The sequence below is a fragment of the Struthio camelus genome, chromosome 7 (assembly GCF_040807025.1).
Source record: "Struthio camelus isolate bStrCam1 chromosome 7, bStrCam1.hap1, whole genome shotgun sequence".
NCBI lineage: Eukaryota > Metazoa > Chordata > Aves > Struthioniformes > Struthionidae > Struthio > Struthio camelus.
In genome coordinates this window covers 695,159-709,920 of record NC_090948.1, presented here as the reverse complement: position 1 = coordinate 709,920, position 14,762 = coordinate 695,159, and the positions used below count along the sequence as shown (strand labels likewise).

General features: G+C 47.2%; 1 protein-coding gene across 4 annotated transcripts in view; it reads left to right on the top strand.

Annotated features, from left to right (window-relative positions):
* PWWP2B (PWWP domain containing 2B) overlaps positions 1–14,762 on the top strand; it is a 44,605-nt gene that overhangs the window by 18,475 nt on the left and 11,368 nt on the right. Inside the window, exons 3-5 of one of the 4 annotated variants that reach the window (XM_068951335.1) lie at positions 5,743–7,769; positions 8,039–8,081; positions 8,397–9,837. The gene's annotated coding sequence lies outside the window, so the exon portion shown is untranslated. Of the gene's footprint in view, positions 1–5,742; positions 8,082–8,396; positions 9,838–14,762 lie in introns of those variants that run through there. The other 3 variants (XM_068951334.1, XM_068951333.1, XM_068951331.1) reach the window with 3 other exon arrangements.

The window sequence follows — 14,762 nt, the reverse complement described above, 5'->3', positions numbered from 1 at the left end:
AAGTTGCGTATTAAAATGAATATTTTTAATGCATATTCTTTGTGCCAAGAAGGAATAGAGGATTTTTGGAAACCTGGATAGTTTTGTGCAGAGAAAAGTACTTGTTACTCCTCGGTACAAGGTTTTTATGCAATAACAGAGCATTGTAAATGCCATGTAAAGCTGCTTGGCACGTAAGGCTAGATGATATGATGGGATGACACAGAACGTTTCCCATGTTAATGCTTCGGCGTGGAAGGTAGGGTACGGACGAAAGTACAGTCTTAGACTTTGAACCTGAAAATTGATGTGACTACTCTTAAATATTGAAAAACTTGCAAACTGTTGTTTTCCAACCTCGTCATGTTTTGATTTTTCCATAAAAGTACCTGTCACTGACACTGGGATCAACATGAATGGGAGTGGATGTATGGCCGAGTAAGAAACTTCTGACCTTCTGCCAGATACAAGGCTGAAGCTGCCTACTTGCACCCCATAAACTAGATTAAGAGGAGCTGGTGCCTGTTTTATTTTTTAACCTGCTTTATGGATGTGTTTTGCACTTTGTGTGCAGTTAAAGAATACATTTACATTAGCTGGCTTATGGAGTCTTGCACATGCTGAGGTTTTGCATATCTGAAGTAGGCTTCTTGTGTCTGTCACCGATGAGAGACGGTGGGGCTCAATACCTCAATTTTTAGAGAGTTGTCTTCCTCATACGTACAATCCCCCCAGTCCCAAATCTTTACCCTTCAGTCAGCTGGAAATTGCCCCTCTGCTTTTCTCAGAGGGCGTCCTCTTGCTCCAGAGCAGCAGCAGCAGCGTGGGGTCCCGCCGCAGCGGCTGACTGCGGAGTCCGTCTGGTGCGGGAGGGCGAAGGCTCTCGCCGCTGGGCTGTGCCAGAGCGTCTGCGGGGCAGCAGGAAGCTCTTTCTGCTCTGGTCCGTAGAGGTGCAGCATGGACTGCAGGTCTGCCTGTGGCTCCCCGGTCAGGCGTTGCGTGTGAGTGAACATGACTCATCTCACCTTAGCAAAGGGCCACCAATTCTCTCCGGCATCTTGTGTCTGAGCCTTTCCCATGTGAACTCTGTCAGCTGCCTTGTATTACTTGTATAATCATCTGTTTGGTCACTGGGTACGTGTGCCTTTCCAGAAGGGAGGAGCAGGGTATTTTTAATGAAGTTTTTTTATTAAGTTCATTCATTTCTGAAGGAATTAATGCTTTTAAGTAATGTACCATATCCTGTTTAATCTACATTAAATTCTTGCTATTGTAGGATCAGACAAACTTGTTTTCTTTACAAAGCCTACTTCCCGTGTGTTCTCCACAGCTGAAGAAAGGAGTTGTAGCAAAATTACTAATTTAATTTGCACTGTGAATGATGCCTTGCTCTGTTGTGATTCAAGCCAATAACTTGAGCTTTTTCTTCGGTCTGAGAGGAACCCTTTCTAAACGCAGAACACCCTCAAAGGTGATACCAATTTTCCACTCAGAATGATAGAATTTAATACTGGAAAACATACGTGGCAGCCTGTTTGAGTAAGCTGAATATTGATGTTTTGGGGCTGGGTGGTGGTTCCAGAGCCCTGTATCTGGCTCGCAGGAGTACTGAGCTCCTGCTGGTGTGTGGCTCCAGGCTGGCAGGATTCGGTAATCCTTGCTCCCCCAAATCCCCCCACTCCCCCCAAAAAGAAATAGGCGTGAAAAGCAAGGACATCCTCAAAGCACTGCAAGCAGTGCTCTCCTCCCTCTCCCCTCAGCTTCTCAGGTTTTTGAGCAGGTACCCTCTTTAGGAAAGAGCGCCCGAGGGAGCCATTCGGCTGTCTGTCAGAAGGCCACCTGGGGTTTGGGTGAAGCGGGTTCTCTAGTCTTTGCGCACCCCCTCTTTCTCAGCGCCGCAGGAAGATACAACCATGTCTGCCGGGGCTGCCTTGCTGCCTTTTCCAGAAGGGTAGGTGTCTGAAGGCGGACTGATTTCGTGGGGCTAAATTACAGTTTGCTGTTAATTACCAGCATTATGATTAGAAAATTTTCCTCCAGAATAAGCTACTTGGGTGGAAAAAACGATCAGAGTTACTGTTGCCTTCATTTCTTCAACTTCCAGTTAGCATAACTGGATCTTCCTGGAGCTTGTGCCGCTTGGAAGGGTGTGATGGGAGAGCCTTTTGGACCTGCAGCTCTTGGGTGCCCTCACTCTGGAGTTTTCTAGAGAAACTGCCTATAGGAGCTAGATTCCTGCTGAGTGCCAAACCACCTACCCTGTGAAAATCAGGTCCCTTTGGGTGCCACAAAATCACGTCACTTCAAAAGTAAAATTAAGAGGCAGTAAAAACATTTTTCTTAACTACTGCAATACTTATTCTTTTTGGCTTTTTATTCTTTTTTTTTGGTCTGTTCAGTGTCAGATACTTGCATAAAACATGAAATAGGAAGTAAACTGTCTGAAGTAGCAAAGTGGTACTGAGCACCAAGTCATAGTAGAATACTACCTGCCTGTCCAGGTGCGTTTTTTCCCCTTTTCTCTAGACAGAATATGTCTGGGCTCTCCAAGGCAGGAGCACGTTGATGCACAAAGCAGGACTAGGCTAAACAGAAAAGACCAGCACAACAAAATGCTAGGTTCCAGGTTTTAACTCTGCCAAGGTGACCCAGTAGTTACATGAAAGTCTGCAACCTGTATTATTTCAGAACATCTTCAAGTTGAGGTCAACATCTCCCACCTTATCTGAGTGAGAAAAATTTTTCTGTTTCTACTTTCCAGGTAGGAATTTTTAGAAGGTGGCAGTAGGCAGCTTTGCAATAGAGCTTCCTGACGCTCTTCCTGCACTGGGTCTTAAGGCTCAAAAATTGCACCGTTTTGGGGCCAGGACAGCATCTTGGTCTCCTGAACACCTGGTTTTTAACTTCTGCACGAACTCTGAATCCTGAATAGGCAAGAAATAACCCTGTTGGAAGAGAGGCGTGTCTGTCTGTGCAAGCACAGTAACCGTGTGGTGGTGGCGACTTCATTTTCCTTCTTTCCCTCAGACGCACTTGCTTGTCTCTTGGTCTTCACCTTCAGTTAATCTGCTAATGTGTATTTCTGGTAGTGGTGTGGCAAGTAATACCTGTGAGCACAGCTGTTGTGTTTTACATTCTCTGCAAACCCTGGCAAATTCAGGAACTTGTTTGATGTTGCACCTGGCCCCTTGCACCAAGGTACTTTCATAAAGGCACAGGGACTCGGATGCTCCCTGCGCCCTGGAGGAGGTGCTGGCGATGTCCTGCATGTGCCCAATTTGAAATGTTAAGGGCTGAGTCTCCGGGTGGGTCTGCAGGGGTGGCTGTGTGAGGAGGATCCCCATGCACAAATCCAGTCAGGATGCAATAACCTCAAAAGATAACTTGGCCTTTTTTGCTCTCTGCTGCAGCTGTTAAATCTGAATTTGTGAATGGTTTTATTTCATCCCAAACGGCATTTTTTTATTACGAATAAGCTCTTGCCTTCAGGAGAACTTCCTTGGCTCTGCTTTTGGCGTACAGTTTAGCATAGAGGCTGCTAGATCATGCCATTGTCCTGAATCACTCAATCCATTATGTATTCATTACTCATACGTGTATCAAGGCTGCAGTAATGTACAGAATGTACAGTAATGTACAGTAGTGTTTAAGCTGCTGCTTCATCTTTAAACTTTTTTTTTTTAATAGCAACCTCTAACACTTCCCAGAGACCAAGTGAGTGGGTCTGAACAACTGTCCCTGTGCCGCACATATTGAATGCGTGTTGAAAACTCCTGGGTCTGCTTAGTGGGTTACTTAAAATAGGCACCTGAGCTCTACTAAGAGGAAGCCTCTGCTCACTTACTGAATGTGAAATTCTTGAGCTCTGTGTTTCTGGACTCAGGACAAATGCCTGTTAGTAATAGTACCAGAATTGCAAGTAAATCTGAGTGAAGTGGTGAGGTTTCATCATTTACAGATACGGAGTCATCAGCTGTTTTAAGAGGTTTGCAATTTTGCCAGTAATATCAACTTTATGCTCTGAGAGGAGACTCCCTTATCCTGGCCTCAAAGCTGTTTCAATTAGGATCTAGAAATCAGCCTGCTCTCTGTCCTTACACAGGACAGAGACAGTGAGACCGGGCAAATCGGAGACACTTTTGGATTCTATGCCCTTAGAGGGGGGGGATGTTGGTACGTTTTCATCAGTGCTGGAAATGTGATCATCTTTCTGCTTTTGGTGCTGGCATTCTTCGCTTAATCACATGCGGTACTCATAAGTCACAAACCTCAACTGTGAGGGGTTTTTAAAGGAGTTTGATCTTTTGCTTCATAGCATTAATCCTGTTTGCTTGTCAGGAACACAGATTTGAGCTTGTGGTTCTGACTCGGTCAGATTAAATGACTGGGCATGGACGTGTGTTAGGACCGATCATGCTTTCAAAGTGGTCCTAACTGAATTGTATTTGAAGTGTAGCACAGTGATGCTTTTGCAGCATGGAAAGTGTTAGTGTAGGTCTCCATGCCATCTTTTCATTCATTTCTGTATCACTGAGTTATCTTGCCTGTCGTCTTTTCTGGCTTCTTCACTTGATCTTGTAGACAAATGGATGTTCCCTTTAAGCTGTTGTAGGGGTTCGACCTCGTTTAACCTGACTTACAGGGCCAATGCAAATACGTCTTGCATGCAGGGGTAGAAAAGAAAAAAAAGATCCAGAATGGTACGGGTAAGGACTTCTATCTTTGTTAAGTTTTTCCTTTGATAGGCACACCTCTCTCCAGTAGGGCTTTCTTTTCAAGCCTGTCATCTACCCTTGGTTTTAGTGTGTGGTATTTGGTGAGAAATTTAGCCAAATGACAAGAATGTAGGAGGTCAAGCATGAGTAACTTCATTACCTTTTGATAGTTTTATTTTGGAGTATGTCGTTTTGCCTTTTAATTTCTGAATTTGGAAGAATATCTTGCATGCTTGTCTGATTGCCTGAAGATTCATCAGAAGTGGTCTTTTGCATTCAGTTACTGTGATCTTAGATGGACTGACTGTTAGGGGAGTGTTATAGTGTCCTTCTGGGGCCCTTGCAGGCCACAGGCCAGAGAGATCCTGGGTGCCCCAAGGAGATTGGCAGCGTTGCTGTGGCAGTCGGTTTCCCTGTAGAGCTAGGAATGAGAAATAGTGCGGAGTGGGGATGAGAGCGCCTGTGCTGAGCGGGGATGTCGGAGGGGAAGGTTCTCTCTTCCCGTTGGAGTCAAAAGTACAAAGGTGGCTTGGCTGCTGTACCTCTTCACTCAAAACATGATTTGAGTGCTGTGGCGGTACTCGATACCTTGAGCAGTTGCAGGTAACTAGGAACACTTCTGCAAGGCTCATCCCAAGGGGGCAAAAAAATCCTATTTTACAGATTCTATTTGAAAACCAGAGGCAGCACCAAACCAGGTGTTCTTCATGGGGCCCTCTCTGTAGGGTCTTGTGGTAGATTACCTGCAATACCCCACCCTGAAAAGGGGCTTAAAAGTCTTCAAATTAGAGACTGACAATTTCTTGTTATCGCTGAAATTTTTATCATGTCTGTCTTGGAGAAAACTCCAGCTCTTTCTTTAGATCTGTTAACTTGACAAGTTTCTTGCAAAACTGTAGCTGCTGCTGTGTTTGGTCTGCTATGCAAGTTTAAAGCAGGAGAATTCCAGACTATATTTAGATGAAACCAAGGAGCGTGTGCCTCGCAGCTAATATTGGTCAGTTCTGTGCCACGTGCAGTAACCTCTCCCTCTCTCACTTTCTTCAAGGTAACAGAAGATAAGAGCACAGCTGTTCTCCTAGAGTGTCACGAAGTCTGTAAACATCCTGACATGCTCCCCAGGAGAATCTGGAGGTTGCCATGCACATGACAGGAGGACGAGTTTCCTTGTCACATTGCACTGCTTATCATCTGTGAAAGGTGACAGGCACCTGGACGTGGAGTTAGGAGGCTCTTCTGGTGTGAGGCTGGCAGGAAAGTCTTAAGGATATGTTAACCTAGGATGAGAATTTGACAAGTCAGACGGCAATGAACTAGGAGAACAGCAAATACCACAACTTGGAATGTATTTATTACTTAAAAGTTAGCTATTCTTGATAAAATCCCCCAAATTATTGCTGCTGCTTATTTTACTTACAGATTTCACACACCTGTTAATTTTAAAGCTACCAAACTTTTACTCAATACTGTACTCTGAGAAATGTAATTGGAGCAGGACATGCAATAGAATGAAGTCATTGTAGTGTCTTAAGTACAATGGACTCACTTTGTGTCTATTAAAATTGGAAAATGTGCAACACAACAATGTGGCTATCATTGCATATATTAAAGCTTTTTAATGTTGTTTACTGCAGAGCTGAGAGAATCAACGTTTTGGAGTATACACACAAGCAGTCAACTGGTAACTTGGATTGTTGCGTGTCCTAAATGTGTGCTTTCTTAAGTCACCTGCAACAGTAGGCAGTACAGCCTTGATTCGTTCATGCTGTGTGCGTAGAGATGGGTTATTAGCCTAATGGGAATCATAGTTCAACTGAAGAATGAACTAACATTTGGGATTAACTTTTGTGTTCGCACCTTCTATGCAATGAGTCTATCTTAAGGCCTCTTGAACATGTGTTGTTGGATAGTAAGGGCCTTCATCCTTGCATGTTACCAGAAATGACTAACGATCTTAAAACAAAAAACAACCTACAACTTTTGCATCAAATTTAGAGTGCAAATGGTTGACAAGCTGAAGTGAATTATCAACAACCTCATGGAACTGTATCCCTTAAATTGTTTAGACTTGCATTAGTCTAGCTTTCTCCTGCAGTCCCTCAATTGAGTGACATTTATTTGTGGTAATTTGTCACTCCTGATGCTAGAGAGAAGAGCTCAGATTTGTTCCTGCTAGGTAAAATGTTGTCCGCATGTGCCAAAAAATTAGCTTCAAGCTAAAGATAGTTGCACAGATTCTGCTTCCTGTTTGTTCTTAAATCTGTTCTAGCAAACAGTGTAATGAAGTATTGTCAGAGTGGAATAGACAAACACAGAAGTTCATGTTTTCCTGGTTCACGCTGGTTCATAACGTGATCTTTTGAACGTCAGCAAGGGAGGTCAGACCTTCCCTTTTCTGTTTAACAACAACAAAGTTCAACAAAAAAAGTTCAACACAAAAAAAATTCTGCTCAGTCTCAGTAAAAGCATATAGTCAGTCAAAGATGTTTCCCTTAGAAGAGCTGGAGGACTGGTATAAAATATGCAAACTAAGATTCAGTGCTGAAATAGGACATCTGTCTCCTGAGACCAATTTTGGCTATCTCTGCAAATAAATAAATTTCCTATTTTCCAAAAATAAGTGTGAAAGAACAGCTGTATATAATGAGGGGAATGTGTTCCTGCACCTTGTGTAAAGGCTTTATGAAGCAGTTGTTTACCTGGGCATCTAATTTCGCCGTCTCCAGAGCAGCCTGCTTGGCTGGCAAAGATATTCTGGTGCAGTGAGCTACTCCCACTCACGGAGAAAACAATTTTACCTTTCTCAGCCCCTCTCTGTCTGTCTTCAGGAGCTTTGTTTATATGGGATTTTTTCCAGTATCTTCTTAAGCTAAACTTAGGGTTAGCCGATGGTGATGTGAGGTAGTTCTTCAGCTTTTTACTCACGTGGTTTTTTTATCATAGGAAATGCCAGCCAAAATGTGTTGCAAAGCCTTTTGGCTGTAGCGTTACAGCAGTTAACTGAATGGAGTTACACGTAGCCCTCTGTTCGTTCAAAACAAAACCACCAAAAAGTCACTCACCCCACGTTCTCAGGTAAAGTACTTTTCTATTTCCATCTCTAGTAGAGTGTAAAGGGCTCCCACTGCCTGGAAGTTTAGAAGAAAAAAAAAAAAAAAGGCTGCTCTGTTGTTGAAAGAGTTGTCAAGAAAACAGGTGAGTAGTTGCTGCTTTCATGAGAAGGTTAGATGTCCCTTAAGTCCCATAAATAGGTAAAACACAACCTTAAGACCAGGCAGTTGGTCTCTGCTGGATGTGAGGGGGAATTACCATACTTTGTACTTAGTGCCAATGTTTTTCTCTAGGCTCCTGACACTGCTGCAAATGAAATGAAGCAAATTGGAGAAGGTAAGATCAAGTGCTGTGGCTGCTCTCTGATGCTGGGTGCGGTCCCCGGGATACGCTTGTTAAAGAGTGGAGGGCTGCTTGGAGTTTTTTCCATGATAATTAGACTCTGCAGTGGGACCTCGGGTGCACATAAACATGCTCTCGCAAATGTTTTAAACCATTAGCGGACACTTGCTTGTTTTCTGAGGAGGCCTTGGTATGTTATTGATCCCTATCATGCTTGCGCTCTCAATTATATTAGTAGTTGTGTTCCTCAGTGCTTGTGGAGAACTAAGGGTCCTCTACGTAAGAAACCTTTCTGGTCTTCCCTTGTAGGTTGCTGTGTCCTACAAGTCTGCTGTCACCAACAGACCCAGCTTCTGGATTAAATGAGACTGTTTCAAACTTTATGAAGGGCTGCCCTGTCCTTGCACCTGAACGTGTGACAATTCCCGAAATTGCTAGGCCTTTTAGGAGGAAAACTATAGGCTTTTTTTTTTTTTTTTTAAACCTGGTATTTCAAGCAAATGGAGAGGAAAAGGAAAAACGCTAGTGCTAAGCTCTCATCAGTTCCCTTGTCAGCAGTCAAAGGTTAGAAGGGTTGGTTTGTGCCCTCTCCTGCCATGAGGGATGGCCAGGGACTTCTTGCAGAGAGGCCTGGGAGGTTGCACGCGGTGGGTGGGACTCAGTGTTTCACCCCGTGATGCACCTTGGGTCTGTATCAACAGCAGCTTAAAGATTGAAGCAGGCAAGTGAAATGTGAGCGTGGCAGGTGAGTCACCAGATTTGTGCTGCCTTACTGAAAACTACTACAGAGTTTCATTCGAAGCACCCTACCGGAGAAGGCAGACCTTAGGGGGTGTAGGAATGTGTGGAACCGTGGGGTCCTCCTTTTAAGCGGTTGCTCAGTTCCAGAACTGAGTTTAAACACCAGCCTTGGACAATATCGCAACCAAAAGCAAACCTCTGAATCTGCGTATGGGAACTGAACTTGGCTCGCTCAACTTCATTGGAAAATATTATTCTTCAGTTTTAGCAAGGCTTAAAGCAAAAATCTTGTAGTAAATTGCTTTTTTGCCTAGGCCATTATGCAGATAAATGGAAAGAAATTTTCAGCAAATGTAAAAGCATAAACCAAGAGCAGACTGATGTTTCATTTATTAGCTGAATGAAAAAAAAGTTAATGTAGAAGTTTCTAAATGTTTTTAATAATGTGAAGTTTTGAATAGCTTACTTTAATCTTTCATTCTGTCAAGATAAAAGCTTCGCTAGGTTAAAAACTAAATGGGAATTCTTCAGGAATAGTAAGCTCTTTTTAGTATTCTCCGTAAATTGGTTCTGTGCTAGCCGTTGAACATCATTAACCGATTCCTGTGTTCTGTGAAACTTCCCTTTTTGTTCAGTATTTAAGGTTTCCCTCCACATACTTTTAACACTTGCAAATTGCTTTAGAAAATGGTAGGGCTTTTTTAGTCCATTCGAATTCTTGCTATACCATAGGTTTGTTATCTCCTCTATTCCACGCTGTGGTTTTGGAGGTTTTTTTCCTTTTCACTACAGCTGTACTTGATGCTTCAGCTTGAACAGCTGATTACCTAAATGAAAGCCAGGCAGGATTTGAGTTTGGTTTCAGTGTGTATGTGTTGAGGGGGGATGGTTTCAGCATTTATATTCTGCTTGTATTCAAATCAAGACTAAACCTATTATTATTTCTTATTAGAAGATGTTTTGCTAATGTTCTGAATCTATAGATCAAAATTAAAGCATATGTTCATAATCCAAGTTCCTCTTAATTTTACCTGGTACCTAGTATGCCTTGAACAGTCGCTCAGGTGTTGAGTTTACTTAAAATGCTGCTGCAGGAAAGACTCGCTTTAGCACCGTTGTGTGCTGGGCCTGCCAGAACTCGCACCGTTTCTGAAGGGGAAGCTATTTTATCGAATTAGAGGGTGACTTTGGTTATTTCAGTTCAGAAGTATGATGTTACCAAATTTTTTTCCGTTCCATCTATTCTAACTGACTAGATTTATTAAAAGGAACGAGGTGTGTAGGTGGCCTGATTTTATTGTTTCTGTTGCTTCGTGAGATGTAGCGTGACCACCAGAAGGCTGCCGGTGGGGGCTGGTGACAGCGCTACGAATGCCGGCTTGAGCACGGAGCGGTAATTCAGAGAGCGGCTCCTCCTCGCTGACCTGGGGGCAGCGGTTTTGTGAGGAGCTGGAGCGAACGACTGCTTTTTTTCTGACTTGTGTTTTATTTAGCTGCTTCAGCTGGTGTTGGAGGTGCAGATGCAGGAATACCCCCCGAGCAGAGGGTGGGTTGCTCGACGGCGGGCAGCAGCGGGGTTCCCGCGGGGCCGAGGCTGCCCGGCGCCGGCGTCCAGCCTCGCTGTGCGGCGCCACGGTCGCCCGCGGCCCCTGGGTGCCCCGCTGGAGCCGGGATGGCGCTGGGGAAGCACGCTCTACCGTAGCTGGTGGGCCTCCCTCGCTGGTCTGTGCTGTTCCTTCGGTTACTGCTGCTGCTCGCCAAGGATTGCGGAGGTGGAAAATCCAAAACTTTGAACGTGGGTTTGAAAAGTAAAAGGATGCAACTAAAGAGACGGTTGCAGCTAAACGTTTTCTCTTCCCGGTGCACGGCTGGGAGTGCAGGAGAAAGCGGCCGAAAGCCCGCCCCGCTGCGTCGCCCTGGGCGCGTCCGAAGGCCGTCCCGGGTCGCCTTTCCCCCGCGCGCGGTGGGCGGCAGCGCTCTTCCTCGCAGCGGGTCTGCCCGGGCGCGTCCTGCCGGCGGCGGCCCCGGTTGGCCCCCCACGCCGGCGCGGGCAGCCGTGGGACGGCGGCGCCCTGCGGTGCGGTGGGCGAGGGCAGATGCCTGGCGGACGGGTTTGAGGGGAAGAAGGTTTCGCCGAGCTGATGTGGGGATTGAGCTCTTTAAATTGCTGATAACGATCACCTTTCTGTGCTGTGCTAACGAAGCCCTTCCAGCGACTGTCACAGTGTAAAAAAGTACGCGTTTGGGATGCCACCGAGGATCCCAAGGAGCGGATGAGATGTTTCCCGGTCGCGTGACCGCGGTTTGCAGCTAGCTCACCGGCTGCTAAGAGCCGGCAGAGGCACAAGAGCTGTCGCGTGCCGTGCTTCGCGCGGCGCTGCCGCGGCGGTTCCCCGCTGGCAGGCTTTCCGCTCGGGGCGACCGCCTGGGGGGACCTGCTCCCCGGCTCGTCCTGCGCGAGGGGAGCGGGAGCGGCGCCAGGCGGAGCGCCCGCGGGGAGGCTGCGCGGCGGCCGGGATGCCCGCGTGCTCGAGGCTCGCCGCGGCTGGGCCGTCAGCCGGGGTTCGCGTCGGTGCCTGCCGGGCGCCGCTGCCAGCCACAGCGAGGGACGCTTGGTGGCAGCTGCGTGGAACGGGGGCTGGCATGAGACGAGCTGTCAACACTCAGGTTTGACAGAGCGGCCGGTGGGATGCTGCCCGAAAGGTGGGCTCCCACGGCGCCCGGGTGCCCTTGGCCACCCCCAGGAGGTTCTGGGTCTCCCCCAAACGTGTTAGGTAGCCGAGCTGCCCTAAGAGTTATGAAGACTCAGCCTCGGGAGGGGGGGACCCCGCGGTGGTTGGTGCGCGCGTGCGGCACCGCCGCTGGAACCTGGAAGCCGGTTACGCAGGAGGTGCTCCTTAGGGTGTGCGATTATTTCTTTTTTAATAGCAGGAACTTTTGCAGTTCTCAAACTTTTCCATTGACCTGAAGCAAAAATTTTTCATAATTTGACTTTGAAATTTCAGTGCTTTTTTTGACCCAGTATTGGATAGGGGAAGAGAGATTTGAAACGAACGGGCTGAAAATCTGTTTCGCAAACAGCTGTGCTGTGGCCGGTTGCAGGGGACCCATGAGGCTGCTTGAGAGGGTTTTGAACAATTGCTAGCAGCGTTCTTTAACATCGTCATTTTTGACTGCTTCTCCTCACTTGTGCTAAGCTCCAGTCCTGCCTTGCTGCGTAAACTCTGGCAAGGCTTTTCCCCGTTTTACAGCCCAGGAAAGCAGAGGGGTGATGCACGGCGGCGTTGTGCGCTGTGTTTGCCGTGCTATGAGCACTGATGCCGGCTCCAAACACTTTAACCATGTTGATGGTAGTGTGCGTTTTAAAGATTGTGGTAACGTTAACTGAAGCAGCAACAGCAGCAACTGGATAGAGAAGCTATCGGTGATCTTAATTGCCTGGGGGAGCCGGAGGGAGGCGAGGAGTGCAGGAGGAGCTGCCACGACGCCCCGTTAGTGCCCCTTGCTTGCTTAGGCAACGCAGAAGCATTTGGCCAGAGAACCAGTTAGGTCCTGCACCTCCTTTGTGTTGACTCTTCGTGTTTTAACAAGCCACTAAGTACTAAGCTGAGCGCCTAACGAACAGCACGACACTCTGCTACGCGTCTGTGCTGAGATCAGTGTTTTGTTGGAATCTTCTCGGAAGTCCTCGAAAGCTGCCCCAGCTGCTGGCGGAGCCGGAGCCGGGCTTCGGGGGCCTGGAGTTGGAGTGCTTGAGGCTCCTGCTTCTCAGGTTTGTGTTCCTGGCTGTCTCCAGGAAACCTGGGCGCTTAGCGCAGAATTGTGTAGCCACAGCCAAACGCGATCCCTCGGTTCTGGGGTAAAAGTGAATTAGTTGTAAAGTAATTATGTCATTTCAACACAGCAGCAGCTTTGCTGCACTAGTATGGCCACTGTTTTCCTTATGAGTAGCGTGAGTGATGAATGAGCTTTATGCATGCTTGATCAATGTGTTCCCTTGCTTTTATTTCCCGAGAGGAAAAAAAGGACTTGCCATAAAGCTCTCAGCTGGAGCGGACTTTGGAACGCCCTGGGCGGCCGTTGGCGAGTCCCAGCGTTTCGCGCGGCTCGGCGAGCGGCTTTGCCTGACGGCAGACGAAGGGCCAGCGACTTGAGACTGGTGAGAAGCAGCGTTTTCACAACTGAAATTAGACACAACGTTTTGAACGGAGATTGGAAGGAAGGAAGTAGCCCGTTCTGAAACTCCCCCAGCTCTTTTCTGATGCTTTAAGGCCACTGTCGGTTGTCAAAATGCTGGTGTCCTCGGGTGTCACCGGACGCCGTTGCACCGCGTTATGCACGCTGGCCTCGAGCTAGCGCGTGCTGCGCCCAGTGGCGCGTCGCAAGGCTTCAGCATGAAACCTGGAGCACGCGTCCCGAAAGCCGCCCGATAGCTGCAGCTATCGGTACATTTGTGTGTTACACAGGAGAGCGTCGCTGCTGTGCTCCCCTTGGTCCCAGCTCTGTCTGGGAAACGCAGCGTATGTTATATAAGTACTGCAAAGTTCAGAGTAGCGACCGCGCGTGTGGAATGGCCAATGGTTATGCAAGACTGAAAATGCAAAACAAATCCCAGCGCTGTGCTGTGAGCTACCCCGGCGCTGGGGAATGCTGAAAACAAAGGTCAAACAACAGACAATCAGCATCCAAGCTTGCACTCAGGCCAGGCTTAGCCTGGTATTTCAGCATCATGCTTTGTCATCGTTAATTTAAAGGCTTAATGAAAGTGCCCGTCGGGGCGGGGGCTCCCACCCGCGCGTTGGGCTCACGTGCGGGGCATCGGCCGCGTGCGCCGCGCGCAGGAGCGGGGCCGCCGAGCCGGCGCACCTCGCGGGGAGCTGGACGCGGGTGTCTGCCTCGCGAACGCTGCTGCTGCCGCCGCAGCTCTCCTTGCAGAGGAAGCTTGCTTTAACCCAGTCAAATGCCTGTCTTCAACGGAAAATATTTTCTTTCCTCTAAAACGCGATTTTTTTTTTTGAAGTGCATATAATAAAACCCAAAGTTGGGCAAGCTGTTTTTAAAACTAATTTCTTAGGAAAAACACATAAATTATAAGCTGTTTTGCATTATATACCAAAATCTGAAGCATTTGGCTTTGATAACCGGAACCTAATGTTGCTTGAAGTGCAATATAGTTGAAATAGAAAATCTTAACTGTGGCTAAACTCAATACACAGTAAGACCCCATCTGAGAGTGGTTGGGGGGGGGGGGGGGTGAGTGTGTGTTTGTCGTCTTGGAAAACACTGGATTGAGGTAGCGTCATACTAAAAATGTGTAAACGTTAAGCTTTAATAGCAACCGAGCAAGAGAGACCTTTGCATTTTGGATGGAGACGCGTGGGCCTGGGAAGGCTGAGCGCTGCTCCTTCTCCAGCTTCTCATTAAGACCGAAACACACATCTCTTAATCCCCTGTCTTGTCCTGGAGTACCCAGCTCAAGCTTCCCCACTGTGCGGGGGGTGCTATCACCTTACTGGTCAATAGCAGTTATTTCCATGGCATTGGCCTCAAGCACAGCTAGCTCCTGTTAGGGTTTCTGCATGTCATTTGAGCGCAGAAATATAGTGGCACTTCTTAAAAACATTTTCGCTCTTATCATCCTTAAGAAATGGATGGATTTATTACTGCTCCCCTACCTCTCCTGGAGTTAATGATAAGGCACTGATACACGTTCACCTGAAATCAGGGATGGAGGTTGCGGTCACCGACGCTGAAGAGCACGGAGCAGTATGTTAGGGTGATAGCAGGGCTTGAAGGCCAATCTCACCAGAGCAGGCCAGAGGGGCCTTAAAATCAAACAAAAAAAACTGAGATGGGACTGAATTATTGTCCACAAATACATGGCAAGGAAAAGGACAGGGTAAACACCAGGAAGGAAAATCATCTAACCCATGG